Here is an 18,047-nt window from a genome sequence, read left to right on the forward strand (position 1 = left end):
CTTCTATCTTTATCACTCATACATAAACAATAAAAGTATAATAGTTGTGAACTTACAAAACAAACATATAACATCACACATATTTAACATCTCACCCTACCACCAATAACTTGCATTGTTTTTAAACCTTTTTAACTAATGATTAAAGAGCGCTGTGAAAATATTACTACTAAACAAAGTATTTTTCCCCTAACCAATTCATTATTATCTTTATATCATTTATATATGAACATACATAAACAATTAAGTGTATAGTAAAAATTGTGAACTTAAAAAGCAAACATGCATAACAGCATACGAGGGTCCCATACATCAACCCTCCAGCAACGCCTTGCATTATCATGAGACCTTTGTTACAAACTATGAAAGGACACTGTCAAAATCATAGTTCTTATCTTACATTTGGTGTGTTTTTCCCCCAATCCACCTATTATTATTTTTTAAATATATTTTTTATGACAGAAGTTGTAAATTTATAAAACAATCATGCACATGTGCAGAATTCCCAAACAACATCCCTCCATCAACACACCACAATGTGGTGTGTCATTTGCTACAGATAAAATAATATCATCTGATTATTGCCATGTCCATAGTGTACATTTGGCTCACTTTTTCCATACTGCCTCAGTATCAACACAGTATATCTTTTGCATAGATGCAAGAATATTATATTATTACTACTAACCACAGTCCATAGGTCACTCCAGCTGCATTTTTCCCATGCTTTTTCACGTTCTCAATACCCTGCAGTAGTGATATACATTTGTTCTAGCTCAACTGTACTATCAACCACAATCTCACCCACCTCTTGGTTTACTGTGTTATGCAGTTCCTAGATTATTCTCAACCATTCTGTCAATTGGCATTTATGTAACTAGACTAACGTTCTCAGTCACATCCCCATTAATAAACTAGCTGTTACTCACTGTATGTTACCATCCACTATATACCTTTCCACACTCTTACAGTAAAGCTAATTAAAACTTCTACATACATTAAACATCAGTAGTCCACTCAGTCCTTCTCTTATCTCCTTTAAGAATCCACCACCTACCACCAGGTCTTGAAGATATTTTCCAATAATTTCTTCTAGAAGTTTTATGGTTCTTGCTTTAATTTTTAATTTTTTGATCCATTTGGAGTTAATTTTTGGATAAGGTGTGAGATAGGGGTCCTCTTTTCTTCTTTCAGCTATGGATGTCCAATTCTTTCAGCACCATTTGTTGAATGGATTGTTCTGCCCGAGCTGTGTGAGTTTGACAGGTTAGTCAAAAATCATTTGACCATGCCTGTGAGGATCTGTTTCTGAACCATAACTTTGGTTCCGTTGGTCTATTGTGTCTGTCTTTAAGCCAGGACCATGCTGTTTTTACCAGTATAGGTAGGTATTATGATTTAAAGTCTGGAGATGAGGGCTCACTTTTTCTTTTTATGATGTTTCTGGCTATTCAAGACTCCTTACCCTTCCAAATAAATTTAATGATCGTGTTTCCAATTTTTTCTTTAATGCTGGTGGAATTTTTATTGGGATTGCATTAAATCTGTGTATCAATGAGTAGAATTGACATCTTAATGATATTTAGTCTTCCAGTCCATGAGCATGGAATGTTCTTCCAGTTATTTAGGACTTCTTTGATTTGTTTTAACACTGAGTTGCAGTTTTCTGAATACAAGTGCTTTACATCACTGGTTAAGTTTATTCCTATTTGAGTTTAATCTGTCATATTTCATTTTCCCCACTATGCTGACACTTTTAGTTACTTTTATTGATATAATCTTCATTCCTAGACTCTCTTTTAGGCCTCTCTCTCTCCTGTCTTTTCTTTTCAGGCTCTAGCACACCCTTTAGTATTTCCTGAAATTCTGGTCTCTTGCTTAGAAATTCTCTCAGTTTCTGTGTATCTGTAAATATTCTAATTTCACCCTCTTTTTTTTTAAAGACTTATTTTTATTTATTTCTCTCCCCTTCCTACCCACCCCCACAGTTGTCTGTCTCTGTGTCCATTTGCTGCATGTTCTTCTTTGTCTGCTTCTGTTGTTGTCAGCAGCATGGGAATCTGTGTTTCTTTTTGTTGCGTCATCTTGCTGTGTCAGCTCTCTCACTGTGTGTGGCGCCATTCCTGGGCAGGCTGAACTTTCTTTCATGCTGGGTGGCTCTCCTTACAAGGTGCACTCCTTGCCTGTGGGGTTCCCCTACACGAAGGGCAACCCTGCATGGCATGGCACTCCTTGCACGCATCAGCACTATGCATGGGCCAGCTCCACACATCACCCTCATATTTGAGACAGTCTTGCTGGATATAAGATTCTTGACTGGAAGTTTTTCTCTTGTAGTATCTTAAATATATCAGACCACTGTCTTCTTGCCTCCATGGTTTCTGGTGAGAAATCAGCATTTAATCTTGTTAGCTATCCCTTACATGTTATGCATTGCTTTCCTCTTGCTGTTCTCAGAATTCTCTCTTCATCTTTGGCCTTTGACATTCTAATGAGTATGTGTCTTGGAGTTGGTCTATTTGGATTTTTTGAATGAGTATGTTGTCCATCTTGGACAGGGATATCTACATCTTTCAATAGGGTTGGGAAATTTTCTACCATTATTTCTTTAAATATTCCTTCTGCCCCTTTTCCTGTCTCTTTTTCTTCTGGGACACCCATGACATGTATGTTTGCATGCCTTTTGCTGTCATTTAGTTCCCTGAGACCTTGTTCAATTTTTTCCATTCTTTTCTTCATCTCCTCTTTTGTATGTTCACTTTCAGAGGCCATTTCTTCAAGCTCACCAATCCTTTCTTCGGCCTCCTTCTCAAATCTGCTATTATATAATTCCAATGTTTTTTTTATTTCATTGATTGCACCTTTCATTCCCATAAGATCTGCTATTTTTCTACGTCTGCTTTCAAATTCTTCTCTGTGCTCATCCAATGTCTTCTTAATATCCTTAATCTCTGTAGCCATCTCATTGAGTTTATTAAGGAGATTTGTTTGAACATCAAAATTAGTTGTCTCAACTCCTTTATGTCATCTGGAGGCTTATTTTGTTCCTTTAACTGGGCCATAGCTTCCTGTTTCTTGGCGTGGATTGTAATTTTTTGTTGGTGTCTTCGCATCTGGCTTTCTAGAGTATTTTTTCTGGGTGCAGTTTTTCTCTTTAATTTAGGGCTTCCTATCATTTCTCCCTTGCTGGTTGTGGAGTAGGAGTCAAGCATGTAGTTGGTGCTGAAAGCTGTGGAAGCTCTAGCTGTCCTCATTTCGCCAGGGACCAGTGAAGATTCTTCCAATTTTCTCCTTTGCCAGGGGTAAGGACAGAGTCACAGCTATGCGGAATAATCCACATGCAGGCCTAGACCGTACTTGCCTAGAGAGACTGACGAAGCTTTGCATCCCTTTCTCTCCTGCCTGGGGCAGGGCTGGAGTTGCAGATGTGGGCAGCAATCTATGCAGTGTGCATCCAAGATGACCGCAGTTGCCCTGGTAGACTTCTGATTTTCAGTCAATGCCAGCCAAAATTACCTGCAGTTATCTGTATGGGCTGGTGCAGGGCTCCTCAGCCTCCTCTGTGCCAGAGGCGGGACTGAAGCCTAGGCTAGGGCTGCAGGCTGATCTGCATGAAAGAAACTTGTTCCTGTGGACACTGAGAGGTTCAGTCAGCCTGCCTTCCCTTCAGGCTGTGGGCAGAGTCAGAATGGCAGTTACTGGCCTCTTTCTGAGTTGGGCTGGTTCTCACCCCAGCCATTCCCAGGGTTATCTCCTGGCCAGCCAACTCTCCCAATCCGTAGCTGAAATCAGCAGCCAACCGTCTCCTCCTCTCCTGTTTCTGGGAAATGGAGGTTCCAATTCCTGTCACAGAGCAGCTCCTGGGGCGGCTTGTGCCGCCAGAGCAGGATGATCACTGGCCTCCATGGCTTGGCCGGTAATTTCCCAGAGAGGCTGGCACAGGTCTCCGCAGCTTCCTCCCTGCTGGAGGTGGCACTAGGGCCTAGGCTAGACCTGCAATATGACCTGGATGGAAAGAAGCCGGTCCCCACCAGCACTGGGATCCTCAGTCCGCCCCACCTCCCATCGTGCCAAGCATGGAGTTAAGATGGTGGTTCCCAGCCTCTTTCTGACTTGGACAGGCTCAAACCTTAGCTGTTCTCAGGATCATACTGTAGCCCACTGAATTTCCTCATCATAGCTGAAATTGGCGCCCAACCATCTCTTCCTCCCCCGTTTTTGGAAAGTGGAGCTTTCAGTTCCAGCGTGGAACAGCTCCCAAGGCGGCAATCTTCTCCTTCCACTCCTTCAAGGTCATTGCAGGATGCTCTTCTGGCCTCCTGGAGCCCCCAAACAGGTGCTTCAGCTAACTCCAGAGAGCTCTGGGTGTTTGTTAACTGCCCTGTAGCAGGAGCCGACTCTAGAGGCTCCTTACTCCACTGCCATCTTGCTGATTCTCAGTAATTTTTAATAAAGAGAACCTGAGGTCAAAATGTTCGACAACCAATAATATATAACCACAGGCATATAGGTGCAGGTCTAGATATGTGTATTTTGGGTAATACTAGGAACTTTCTGCTTTATAACCTTCATACACAGCTACTAATACTCATAGTCAGCAAGTAATTGTGAGAAGAATTGTTGACACAAAGCTGGCCTGGAAAGACCTCACTGAGAAGGAGACATTAGAATAAAGGCCTAGGAAGTATGAGGAGTTGTAGCAAGAGTAAAAAGGATTTTAGGAAGAACTTACACTGCATATTCCTAAATGTGTTAAAAAATGCATGTACTGGGGAAGTGGATATGACTTAAGCCATTGAGATCCTGTCTACCTCAAGGGAGGTCTGTGGTTCAGTTCCAGGGGCCACCTAAAGAACATAAAAAGCAGGCGGCATGAACAGGTGTAGCAAGCTAAGGCAACAAGAGACACAAAAAGAAAAACATCCTGAAAGACACAAAAAAACAGGGAATGGAGGTGGCTCAAGCAATTAGGTGCCTCCCTCTCACTTAGAAATTAGGTTCAGTTCCAAATGCCTCCAAAAGAAATGAAGATAAACAAACACAGCAAGTGCAAATGACAAGGGGGTGGGAAGAAATAAAATAAATAAATAAATCTTTTTTAAAAATGCAAGTGATGACGTATTTTAAAACTATATTTGGTTGCATTTTTGCTCACACATTGGACCATGTATTCTTTCTCAGACATAGGAACAATGGGGCAATCATTTTGATTGATTCAGTGGCTTGTCATTTCTGAACTGCCACTCTTCTTCCTTTACCTCCAAAGTGCATATACGTCTTCATCCTTCTACTTTTATGTATATTCTATCAGTGGTTTCAAAAGTAATGGTTTATTATTAAGCACATCACCATCCAATAATGTTGGCCGGAACAGAGGAGGAGCCCCAGTGTCCAGAGAGGAATTCCGAGAGTGGTCAGCAGGTGGGCTCACACGGGGTGGGGGCAATAAGGGGCACACTGTCATGATGAATAAAAAAAATCATGATATTTGTTAAAACTCAATCTGCTTTTTATGATCACCATGTAGTAACTATTTTAAACAACATCAGAGATAAAATAATCCTTGAAAGAAAAAAAAAAAAACATCTAAGGTCTAAATAATTGTTGCCATGATTATCGTCCTGGGGCCGACTGCCCCCATCACCTGTTCTCTATCTTCCCCTGGCTCCAAGCATCAGGGACCCACTCTTCTTCTCTTGAGTGGCTCCACCACCCCCTAGGGCCCTGGAATGCTCCACTGCATCTGTGTGTCTGGGAGCAAATGTGGGAAGAGGGAGGAGGTTTTACGGGCCTGGTATGGAGGCGACAGCCATCACTTCACCCCACATTGCATTGCCTAAATTCAGTCACGTGGCTGCAGCCCCTGGGCAAAGTGGTCTAGCTGTGTGCCCAGGACGAAGAGAACAGCTCAGTGAATAATTCTCCAGGAGCCCAATATGTCCTCAAGCATCCTTAGTGTCCAGGCCACAGACTATTTGGGAAAATGTTGATTCTTGGAGACAGATGCTATATTTCATTTACATTACTGAGAAAGAAATATAAAAGAAAACACATTTTATTATAATCACCATTCCCAGGCTATTGTCATCCTGTTTCCTTGTTTTGTTAGAGATGGTTCCTTTCTTTTTTTTTTTAAAGATTTATTTATTTATTTAATTCTCCCCCTCCCCCCCTTGTCTGTTCTCTGTGTCTATTTGCTGCGTCTTGTTTCTTTGTCCGCTTCTGTTGTCGTCAGTGGCACGGGAAGTGTGGGCGGCGCCATTCCTGGGCAGGCTGCACTTTCTTTTGCCCTGGGCAGCTCTCCTTACGGGGCGCACTCCTTGCGCGTGGGGCTCCCCTGCGCGGGGACACCCCTGCGTGACAGGGCACTCCTTGAGCGCATCAGCACTGCGCATGGGCCAGCTCCACATGGGTCAAGGAGGCCCGGGGTTTGAACTGTGGACCTCCCATGTGGTAGACGGACGCCCTAACCACTGGGCCAAGTCCGTTTTCCTGGTTTATTTCTTAAGTCACTTCTTCCATTAGATGGAATATTTGTCTTAAATCCATATAAATTAAGCAGATCTCTAGCCAGAAGGATGCGTTTCAGAATGGAGAGGTGTGGATATCCTGTCTTCAACTCTAGGCAAATCCCACCTTTACCACTGACTGTGCTGGGAAGGAGAACTAGGGGAAATTTTCCATAGGAGTTTTTCCCTGCTCTCTTCTTTCGGTAGACTACAGACACTAGACTGGCTTCATAATTCCTGTTTCTTTCCACCACAGTTTTGCTCCCCATGTGTTTCCCATAGTACTTTAATGCCCGTTATTGATCCAGCCCTTCTTCATGTATTGTTCCCTGAGCACTTCCTCTACGTGCTAGGGGAAGAGGAACCAGCGTCCAACAAGACTGCTGTGATTTCTGCTAGCTGGCAGCCTAGTGGTAGAGACAGACGTTTTTAAAAAAGAGAAGATTTTAAAACGTATTTAATGACTCATTGATTATTTAGTAGTGAGCTGTTTAATTATCAAATCATTGGATTTTCCTGTCATCTTTCTGTTATTGATTTTTAGTTTGATTCCATTATGGCAAGGGAAATACTTCGAAGTATTGCAATTATTTTAGATTTGTCCAGGTTGGGTTTATAACCCCAGCCAGAAGCCAGTTGGAGTACTGAGCTCACCCCCTGTCGTTCAGCACTTTGTAGACCACCACGTCCAACCCTGGAAGCTGTGAGCTCGGGCCTCTGGGGTGATACCATATCGTTTTCATGTTCCCCGTGGAACTCCTTATGCCATGAGTGGTGGGCCCAGATGGCATTAGGACTAGCGTCCCTTGCCTCACAGGAATAGCTACACCACTTTTAACCAGTCTTGCATCATTCTCGATGTATGTCATGCATTTCTGTCCCACTGGGGAAACTTCCAGGTGGGATATATGTTCCTCTCAAAATGATGTACAGAGATAATTTCCTTCATCACTGGAAACACCAAGCATTTCTCTGATTTTTTTCGGTTTCTCCTTGCCTGGGGTGTTACCAATATGGCCTTTGCCATAGTTGTGACCAGTCACCCATGAAGGACCCACAAACCAAATGAGAGTCTCATCTTCCTTCCCCACGTGAGCCTCCTTGTGGTCGTGTTCCCTACATAGAGCCAGCTTGTAAGCAATAAGTCTCCTGGTCAGGTCTTCAGGCTGGAGCTGGGAGTGGACACCTCATGTCCCAAACACAGTCCAACCCTTCTTCCTCAATCTTTCTCGAGCTTGCTTTGACCTTTCCTTTCGAATGGTCATTTCTTGGCAACACCAAGAGCTTCCAGCTGCAACACTTTCCAGCATGCATTTTGCTGCACGTATCTGGCCACCAGAGCAAACCTCCTATTATGGCACCTTGGATGTCCACCACTGGCATGGACATTCTGAAGCTGCACCTTCACTTTACACTACTCTCAACGTTTTTTTTCTAGCAGTGCAATTACCCGGCAGCCTGGTGGTTGCTGGTCCTCTCAGCAGGTTCTACCACTGTTAACTTGACCCCTGCTTCGTAGCTCTGGCACAAACCCTGGCTGAACTGAAACTTTCCAGCTATGTCATCAGCCAAGAGGGCCCACCAGGCAAGCACTTGAGACCATGTAGCATGGGTGCCCCTCTCTCCACTTGGGAGCTCTGTGATATCCTGCAGTGAATGGAGGCCAGTGTGGTAAAGGCACTCATTGAAGGCTCCATCTGAAGGCTTTACAAGGACTGTACAGTTTCAGAACGCATCTTACTCTTAGGTAAGGAACAGAGAGCAGACGGAGGGGACTAGCCATGGGAGCAAGGCTCCGAGTTGTGTTCAGGATGGTAATGGACACAAGGAATTTGAGCATGACCTGACCAGGGACCAGAAGCACCTGAGAACATCAGAGAGAGTGGCATGGGGAGGGGAAAACACTGCTCCAGAGAAAGGACCAATGCATGGGCGACAGCTGTTAAGGAGGGATGTACTTTACAGGTGCTTTATCCTCTCACCAAGTTCTTTAAAAAAAAACATCTGAGTGTGTGTGTGCATGAGTGTGTGTGAAATATGCCAGGCCTTCTAAATCCTCCATTTTAATGGGAAAATAAAAATAAAAAGGAACTTTAGCTTTTTGCAGTGAGTTTATTGAAAGGAAAACGTTTTGAGGTCTCAACAGACTGTCTTGCAGTTTGTAGATAAAGAAAATAAGAGTAAGATGTTGTGATTCATAGCAATCGGCAGTCGGTTTGTGACCATGCTCGGCAGGTTCCTAAACCAAGGATTTTGTGGAAAGTTAAGAAGGAGCACTGTCGCAGTGTGGGCTTGCCCGGAGGTCCGCTGCAGGGGTGGTGTGGGCTCAGGCGGAGGGCTGCAACACACGGAGGGGCCTTCTGAGAAGGCGCTCCGGGGCCGGCAAGGTGCGGAGGATGCGCGGTAGGAAGAAGACTACCGAGGAGACCAGGATCTGTGCGCAAGTCTGATTTATTCAGGAAGTACAGCGGTTAATATAGGGCCAAGACGGGGGAGGGGCAAGGGGCGTGGCCGGGGGGCGGCAGACGGCTGATAGGTTCGTGCAGGGGTGCATCACTGGTTGCGGGCAGAAGATGGGGTAGCCAGGGTTCTCGGCGGCAGCGAGGCGGGGCTGTCATGGCCCGGCGGTGGCCCTCGGGGGAGAGGCGGGGTTAGGCCACCGAGGGGGAAGCGGGTGCAGCTGGGCAGAGGGGCGGGCCGTACGCCTGAAACCCCAAGTGGAGGGCCTTAATGCCCGTTCCCGCCACCCAGGTCCGACTCGCACCGGCGCCTGGAGACGAGCCGACACTTGCTGTCGCCGCGCTCCCACACGGTGCCACCCTACATTTCCCCCTCTTCTTTTATTAAGCGCCGAAGAAGGTGGAAGAGGAAGGGCCAGCGCTCATTTTGTTGGGGGGGGCCTCGCCAGGCAGCGAGTTCGAGAAGCCTGTCTTGGGGGGGGTGAAGGTGGGTGGCGGCGGCCGCCGGGCCCTTTCAGCTTGGGCTAGGTGGAGTAGCCGCAGAACTTGTTGGCGGAGAGGGTCGGGCTCGGCATTCAGGGTCATCATGGCCATCCGAGGGGCGAGGTGTCGCTGGCGACGTTTCTCTCTCCGGGTCAGGCAGTTCGGCGGTGGCGGGCCGGATGAGGCGTCCTGGGATCCAGATGGGCTGGGCGGCGTCATCTGGAAAGACACAAGCAAAACCCCTTCCCTGGGCAAGGAGGGGGGCAGGCCCTGACCAGATGTTAGTCTTGGGGTCTTTCCACTGAACAAGGAGGGCCTGTGTGGGCCGGTAGGACGGGCCCCAATGAGCATGTACTGCGGAAAGGCCATCCTCATCAAAGCAGAGGAGGTTGTGGTGGGTCAAGGCAGAGGTGACAATTTCTCCAGGTGTGTGGCGGGGATGGTTGCTCCTTTCCTTTTGAATAAGATGCTTGAGGAAGAGATGAGTGCGTTCAACCATGCCTTGACCTTGGGGGTTGAACGGAATTCCAAAGTGATGAGTGATGTTGTATAGCCTCAGGAACGCCGCGAAGGAAGCGCTGCGATATGCTGGTCCATTGTCGGTTTTCAGGTCCCATGGGACTCCCATGAAGAGGAAGGCTTGTCTGAGGGCCTGAATGCAGTGCTTGGCTGTTTCTCCTGGGAGGGGAACGGCATAGCACAGGTGGGAGAAGGTGTCGATGGCCACATGGAGATACTTGAGCCTGCCGAACTGGGGTACGTGAGTGACGTCCATTTGCCATCAGGCATTGGGGCGTAGCCCGCGCGGATTAACTCCTTGCGGCTGTAGCGGTCCAAGGGGCAGAAGGGGTGCACAGGTTTGGCAGCATCTGACCATGTGCTTGGAAAGTTCCGGGAACAACTTGTGAAGGCTCCTGGCAGAGAAGTGAAATCGAGAGTAGAGTAGCTTGGCTTGGTTGAGGAGGTCGCCAGGTGGAGGGGCGGGCGGTCGGCCTCCCGAGCGCTCTACTGAGGCTGGGAGGGCTTGGACGGCTTGATCGGCGAGGTTATTGCTGGCGGCGATAGGTCCAGGAAGGCCAGAATGGCTCCTCACATGGGAGATGTACCAGGGCGCCGTGCAGTTTTCCAAGAGACTCTGGAGAGTTAGGAGTGCTTGGTCGATAATCCTTTTGGCAGGAAAAAACGTGGCGAAAGCCAAGACTTGGCAGACTTGCAAGGTGTACAGGCTGTGGGTGAAGATGTTACCGCAAGGACTTGCATGTCTGGACTGGACAGAAGCAGCGCGGTGGTTTTCTTGGCATCAAGCGGCCACACAATGGTGTCAGGGGGAGTACCATATGAGTGGGTGCATTGCCGGACTAGGTCAATGGCCAAGGAGATCCAGAGGGTGACTTGCGGGCCGATTTTTCTGAGCTTGCTTTTGGCGGTATGGAGCCAGAGAAGGGGCCCCTTCTGCCAGAGGAGCCCGGTGGGCATACCCGTGGTAGGCAGGATCAGCGCCAAGATGGCTCAGTTGGGGTCATGACGCTGCAGTTGGCATTCTCGCAGGGCATCATTGACAGCTTGGATGGCCTCCTGCGCAGCCGAGGTAATAGCGATTTTCTTTGTTATGGCCTGTGGAGGGTCTTGCTCGGTTTGCAGGAGGGCGAAGAGGGGTTGTAGTTGAGCGGTGGTGATCGGGAGAGCCGAACGGAGCCAATTGATGTGCCCACAGATTTGCTGTAGCTCTGTCAGAGATAGCTTCTGCGGAATGGCCAGTTGGGGGGCCGCAGGCGTGATGGTGTTGTGGATGTTGAAGCCTAGAAAGGTGAAGGGGAGCTCCATGCATACCTTATCTTGTTGGACTTGTAGGCCAAGGTCGTTGAGATGGCGCAGTAATGCCATGACGATGGCTTGGAGGCCTCCGGGGGTTTCATGCGCCACGAGAAGGTCGTCCATGTAATGAACAATGTATGCAAAGTTCTTTAATGGCTGAATTGCCTTATTGACATAAAGCTGGCAGATGGCCGGGCTGTTTCGCATTCCTTGCGGGAGGACTCACCATTGGTAACGCTCAGCTACTTCTTGGTGATTGGTGCACGGGAGCGTGAAGGCGAATTTAGGACGGTCTTTTGGGTGCAGTGGAATGGAGAAGAAACAGTCCTTGATGTCGATGGTGGCAGTGCACCAGTGTCTAGGTATAGCCGTGGGGTGGGGGCACCCCGTTTGGGGGGAGCCCATTGGGCGGATGTGCTTGTTGATCTCACGCAGGTCGTGGAGGAGCCGGTACTTGCCTGACTTCTTCTGAATGACGAAGACGGGTGAGTTGTACGGACTGGTGGATGGCTCAGTGTGTCCTGCGTCGAGCTGGTCATAGACAAGAGCTCGGAGAACTAACAGTTTCTGGGATGAGATGGGCCACTGCTCCACCCAAATGGGCTCCTCGGTATCCCATTCAAGAGGAGTGGGTGCTGGAGGTGTAATGTGAGCAGTGGCGTATATCATTGGGGGGGAGCCGTGGATAGAATGGCTCCGCAGTTCGAGAGGACATCCCGGCCCCAGAGGATATTGTCGATGCCGGGCAGGACAAGGGGGTAGAAGGTGCCTTGGTGGCCTTCCTTGTCCTTCCAAATAAGATCTCGGCTGGTTTGGAATGAGGGAGCTGTTCCGGTGGCTCCAATGACGCGGGGGCCGGGGAGCACACCCCAGTTGTGTGTGGCTGTTTCTGGGAAGCAGGATATTTCTGCCCCGGTGTCAAGGATTCCCTCGAACCATTGGCCTTCAACCTCTAACTCCATTATTGGTTTCTTGGGTCCCAGTGGAACGGTCCACATTACGGCAGGGGGTGGTGGCGTGGGTGAGCGGCCTCTTGCTGGCGGGGCTGAGGCCTGCCCCCTCTCGCGTTTAAAGGCTGCCGTTGGCTGTTGGCGGTGCGGCAGTCACGGGCCCAATGGTATCCTTTGCCGCAGCGGGGACATGGGGTGGGAGGCGCACGTGGTCTGGCTCCTCCGGTGTCTCGAGGCGTGTTCGTGGATGGTCGTGGTCGGGCGGCATGAGGGCATTCGCGGGCAAAATGTCCAGTTTCTCCGCATTTGAAGCAGTCGGAGGAGAGGGACATGGCCGTGGCTATGGCCTGAGCCAGCACGGTGGCCTGCGGGTCTATGTGGGAGCAGGCCAGGATCCAGTCGTGTACTCCCCTTTCCTTCATTGGTAGGATGGCTTGTCGGCAGGCATTGGTGGCCCCTTCCAGAATGAGTTCCCGGGCAAGGGCTTGTTGCGCACGCTCGCCAGGGACCTTGCACTTGCAGGCCTCCTGAACCCGGGATACGAAGTCAGCGAAGTCTTCATCTTTTCGTTGGACTAGCTTGGCAAGTGGCTCAGGTCTGGTGGCGGAGCAGCTGCGGAAAGCGCGGAAAGCCAGCTTGCGGAGTTGGAGCCAGAACTCGGGGGGGGCGTTGTGATATTGGGCGGGATTGGCGAATTGGCCTGTGCCTATGTAAGCGTCCGGGGGATGGCGAGCCCCGACACGGGCGTTGTGTGCCACTTGCTTTTCTGCCTCTGATGTAAAGTGAGCACGCCAGTCGATGAATTGGCCGGGGGTTAGAATGGCCCGAGTGAGGGAAACCCAGTCATACGGAACCACGAGCTGAGTGCTAAGCTCCTCAAGCAAATGTTGGGCGTACGGGCTACCGAGGCCGTCCTCTTTAACAGCCTTGCGGAGGTTTTTTATTTCGTCGGCTGTAAAGGGGTACCAATCCTGCGGACGGTGCCACGAGGGGGCGGCATTCAGCGGGTATAAGAGCGGCGTCTGATGCGCGGGGGCCTCTGCCTGCGGGGGCCAAGTACCCATGGGCCCTCTGGCGGATGAGGGATCCGCGGCGGGGGGTGCCCAGGGGGTGGGGCGAGAACGTGGCTCGTCCCAAGATGGCGGCGCCTCACAAGATGGCAGACTGCCCCAGGGGGTAGGCGGCTTGTAAGATGGCGGCCACTCCTCTTCCGGCGGGGGCCAAGATGGCGCCGTGGCCAGAGGGGGCGGGTATAGGGGGAGGGACTTCCCTTTATCCTCCCAAGAAGAAGGCGGAAGTTCGCCATCTTGGGGCGAGGTAGGCGCGTCCGGTTTGGGCGGGCAAGAGTCCAGGGCGTTGTTGAGGTGGCTGGACAAGGACTCGGTGTCGGAATCACTGTCTGACTGAGACCCCTCTCCCTTGCTCTTACCGCAGGTGCAGTGGAAAGCGGCCCGATTGACGGGGGTACCCTGGAGGCACGAGCGAATGGCGATGAGCGTGGGGAGAAGGCTGGGGGGAAAACGCTTGTTCTCATACTCCATAGCCACCGTGACGCGGTCAATGAGGTTAGTGTACGTGTCCGGGTCCCACAGCTGGCAAGTGGAGAGCCATGGGTTGAAAGGCAGCAAAAGGTCCCAGTACGTTTGGAGCTGCTTTACTGAGACATTCATATGATTGGTGTCTAAAAGGCCGGCAAGGGCCCTAACCTGAGGCGCCTGGTGGGAGGAAAGATGGCCGCCCATGGCGCCGACGGCGGGGCCTAGCGAAGACGGGGGTCCTTACCTTGCGGGCGAGGTGGGGGGGGGGTCCGGCCGGGAAGTTGTTGCCCCCACGTTGGACGCCAAATGTCGCAGTGTGGGCTCGCCCGGAGGGCCGCTGCAGGGGCGGTGTGGGCTCGGGCGGAGGGCTGCAACACACGGAGGGGCCTTCCGAGAAGGCGCTCCGGGGCCGGCAAGGTGCGGAGGACGCACGGTAGGAAGAAGACTACCGAGGAGACCAGGATCTGTGCGCAAGTCTGATTTATTCAGGAAGTACAGTGGTTAATGTAGGGCCAAGACGGGGGAGGGGCAAGGGGCATGGCCGGGGGGCGGCAGATGGCTGATAGGTTCGTGCAGGGGTGCATCACTGGTTGCGGGCAGAAGATGGGGTAGCCAGGGTTCTCGGCGGCAGCGAGGCGGGGCTGTCATGGCGCGGCGGTGGCCCTCGGGGGAAAGGCGGGGTTAGGCCACCGAGGGGGAAGCGGGTGCAGCTGGGCAGAGGGGCGGGCAGTACGCCCGAACCCCAAGCGGAGGGCCTTAACGCCCGTTCCCGCCACCCGGGTCCGACTCGCACCGGCGCCTGGAGACGAGCCGACCCTTGCTGTCGCCGCGCTCCCACACGGTGCCACCCTACAGAGCACACCATATGCTGTTATATATTATGTTCTGGAAAACAAAAACAGATATCACTTAGATTTCCAATACTCTCTTGCAAAATAAAATAATGATCCAGAACATTTTTCTTCTACTGGTTTTTCTGTGTTCTTCACAGCACCCAGCATGAAATAAAGCTAGAGCTGGAAGCTAAATCAGAAACATTTCATTTACTCTGTCGTACAATGGTTATTGATGCCAAAGAAGTTCTGGCGATTCTGGATCTTTTCCCCTTCAGGGCCCCGTTAATGATTTTTCCTCCAAGTTTTCTAGTATTTGAAATAATTTGCCTTATGACTAAGTTGAACTTATTACTTGTTGAAAACTTGTTAGTTTGAACTGTTTCTGAAAACACATTTGAATGTAGAATTGCTAAAATCTCAGCTCAGATTTGAGGAAATGTAATGTTTTTGAGTTCCTGTATAGTCTCATAATTTAGCAATACTGAAAAAAGTCTGAGGTCCTCTACCATTACCATCGTGGCCCAAAAGTATTGACGTTCTCCACAATGAATGATTAGTCTAATATGGATTTTCAAAGAAAAAATATCTCATCATCCTAAATTGCAGGCGATCCTTACTTTAGTTCTTTCGCTCTTTGGCATATTTCTAAATTTTCTCCCAAGGAACGTTTGAAACTGAGTATTAAGGTATTAGATAAATGCTAGGCAAAGAAATTCAAGTTACATGTATTTATAGTTAGGAAGAAATACTCATTGTTAGAACTAGTGCTTTTATCTCAAACAATCCTACCACTCACCGTGGTTTCACCCCATCATCTGTGCTTATCATTCCATAGGGATGGATCACTAAACAGTCCGTGATTTCCAATCATTTATGCGAACAAATCTTGGTTGCTTGGAGGTGCATTTTAAATTCTTTAGATTTGAAGGAGTTAGAATATTCCTCAAGTTATATATACTGGAATCTTTAAAAAAAATTCTTTAGAGATTTTTCCTATTTATTTTTGTGGTGTAAGGGGCCTTTCATGCAGATCCTTCCTAAAAGTGAGGGGCTTCTTGAGAATCAGATATTTGTTTCTCAAGAGGGAATATGTGTATGCATGTATGTGCATACACTGGGGAATGGAGAGGGATAACTGCACCTTTTACTGACTTTTCTTTTCGCTCTGGCATTTTTATTTATCATTTACTGAAGAATCTACAAAGTGACCTGCAAAATCAGACTTGTAGCCTCGGATTGCCTACTTGCCATATAATTGAATGAAGTGATTTTTTAAAAAATCATGTTCGCCAATTGCTTTGGGATTATCAGAACAAATGTAGAACTTGTGTGTCCCCTTCCAGTGGTTCTAAATAGCACATAAGAAGAAACAAGCATTACCGTCATCTTCATGACTTTTGCTAAACTTTCATTTGATTGGTTGAGGAAGCATTGTTTGAATTCATTTACAGCTGGATAGTCAGATTCTGTTATGAACATTTTAAGAAATTCCATGAGCTCAGCTGCAGACACTTCAGGATCAATGCATTTCTCAATGACACTCTCAAGAAATTGGCATCCAGAACCTGGGAAGAAAGCATAAGACAACAGGCTCGTTACAAGAGGTATGAACCCCTTTTTGGGTATACCTTCAGTGTTTTTCACTTTCTTACACCCCAATAAAGTCACAGATTCAGGAAGATTGTGGGCATGATTGAGAGTTCTCAATTCCAAGGAGGATTCCTCCTCCCCAAACAGCAAACTCAGAACCAGGAGACTCCTTAAACTTCGGCAATGCCTGCGCCACTCTTCTCCCAATCAGAGAAGCCAGACACCATTCAACCTTGAGAATTCTTGAGAAATGTGATGCTCCGACTTGATGCAACATATTAAACGTAATTTAATCTCTCATTATTCAAAGTAATGCAATGTTTCACTGTAATAACAACTCTGAGTATGAATTCAGAGTGTCTGGCATCGTAGATGTAGGATGAGGGATATTATGCATGAGCTCTGGTGACTCTCTTGTCTGCAAGAACGAAGAATGTAAAAAGGAAGTTCTTGCTCATAAAGTGATCTGATGTGGCCACCTCAGTGATGTAAGGGAAAGAGCTCTGGAAATGGATTGAGGAGAGCTGAGTTTTACTGCTGGTTCTTCACTTTTCTAAACAATTGACTTTCAGCATTTCATCTTTTACATATTTGCACCTACACTAGGAACTAATGAGGTACAGTAGGTAAAAGAGTTTGCAAATGTAAAACGCACACTGCATTCATGAAGTGCCTTTGAAGACCAGATCCTGACTGACGGGGTTTTTTCCTCTCTGGATCTTCATTGCTGGGAGGAGATGTCCAGACGGTGTGTGTTCTCCTCCTACTCTGTGTTGAGGGAGTGGGGTCAGGGACTGGGAAACGCAGGAAATTTCCCAAGGCTGAGATCTTCTCCACAAATGCATGTTGAATGGGTACCACCTGCTCCTATGTGACCCTGAACCAGACTTTGCTGTTTGAGCCTTATCTCTTGGAAGAAATCCCATTTCCTTCCACATTTTTTTCCTTCTACTTTTAAGGAAAGAAACCCCATGATGACCTCTTTTTAGGAAACCTACCTGAATGCAAATTCCACAGGGCCTTCAGATCATGTTCTTCTCTTGCCCCGCCAAAATATTTAACTCAAAATTCACAGTCATCCTGTTTGCATGGTACCGTGGCCATGGTGAGACACCCTGAAAGGCAATGAGTCAAACTACATGTGGCTCAAATACAGGGGCAAAGCCCACAAAGGCACCTCTTCTTTCATTTTCTGGAATTACGTAGGTCTATGACACCTAGAACTGTTGTACTGGGTCTGGCCCAAAGTGGGGCTTGGAGACTGGGAGGTCTTCTACGGGGGCTGAGGCAACAACCCTGAGCCACAAGCCTGCCCACTTTCATGGGACTCACCCGCGTAGCAGTAGAGGGGGAGGGCAACCAGCAAGAGGACCATCAGCAGCTTCACGGCTGAGGTGGCTGTGGTTGTCTCTCTGTCTTAGGTGGCAGGGATCAAGGAACTCACTTGGAAGGTGAATGGTCAGAACTCCTGTATTTATCTCCTGGCAGCTGCCTTCACACCTTCCTAGAATGAGGGATCTGGTCACAGGATGAACCTGGCAGTGGACCAGGTGACAACAGTGAGGACCAGTGAGAGCCAGCCAGCCTGTGCGCTGTTTGTAGAACACCAAGGAGACAAAGACTTTTGGAGTCAAGATATTTGGTACTGTGATAATGACACAGGGCTTTAGGTAAAATGCTTGTAAAAGTGCTTTCTGAAGTACAAAATAAGATAATAAATGTCTGTGAGTCTGCTATGAATGATATATTTCAATAATATTTTATTTTTTTAAAAAGTCTATGAGACTGTGTTCCTTTTGTTGTATTTATTGTTATTGTTTCTCTGCTGCTGCTGCTGCTTCTCCTCCTCCTCATCTTCTTCCTCCTT

The 18,047-nt window shown here is 48.4% G+C and overlaps 1 long non-coding RNA gene across 1 annotated transcript; it reads right to left on the reverse strand.

Moving 5' to 3' along the window:
- Nucleotides 1-14,493: 14,493 nt before the first annotated feature.
- LOC139439722 (uncharacterized) lies at nucleotides 14,494-17,616 on the reverse strand. Its single transcript, XR_011649806.1, has 3 exons — nucleotides 17,513-17,616; nucleotides 15,971-16,155; nucleotides 14,494-14,639 (listed from the first exon to the last, which is right to left on the reverse strand). It is a non-coding gene; the product is annotated as an uncharacterized lncRNA (long non-coding RNA).
- Nucleotides 17,617-18,047: the final 431 nt, after the last annotated feature.

This window comes from Dasypus novemcinctus, chromosome 10 (genome assembly GCF_030445035.2).
Source record: "Dasypus novemcinctus isolate mDasNov1 chromosome 10, mDasNov1.1.hap2, whole genome shotgun sequence".
Lineage (NCBI taxonomy): Eukaryota > Metazoa > Chordata > Mammalia > Cingulata > Dasypodidae > Dasypus > Dasypus novemcinctus.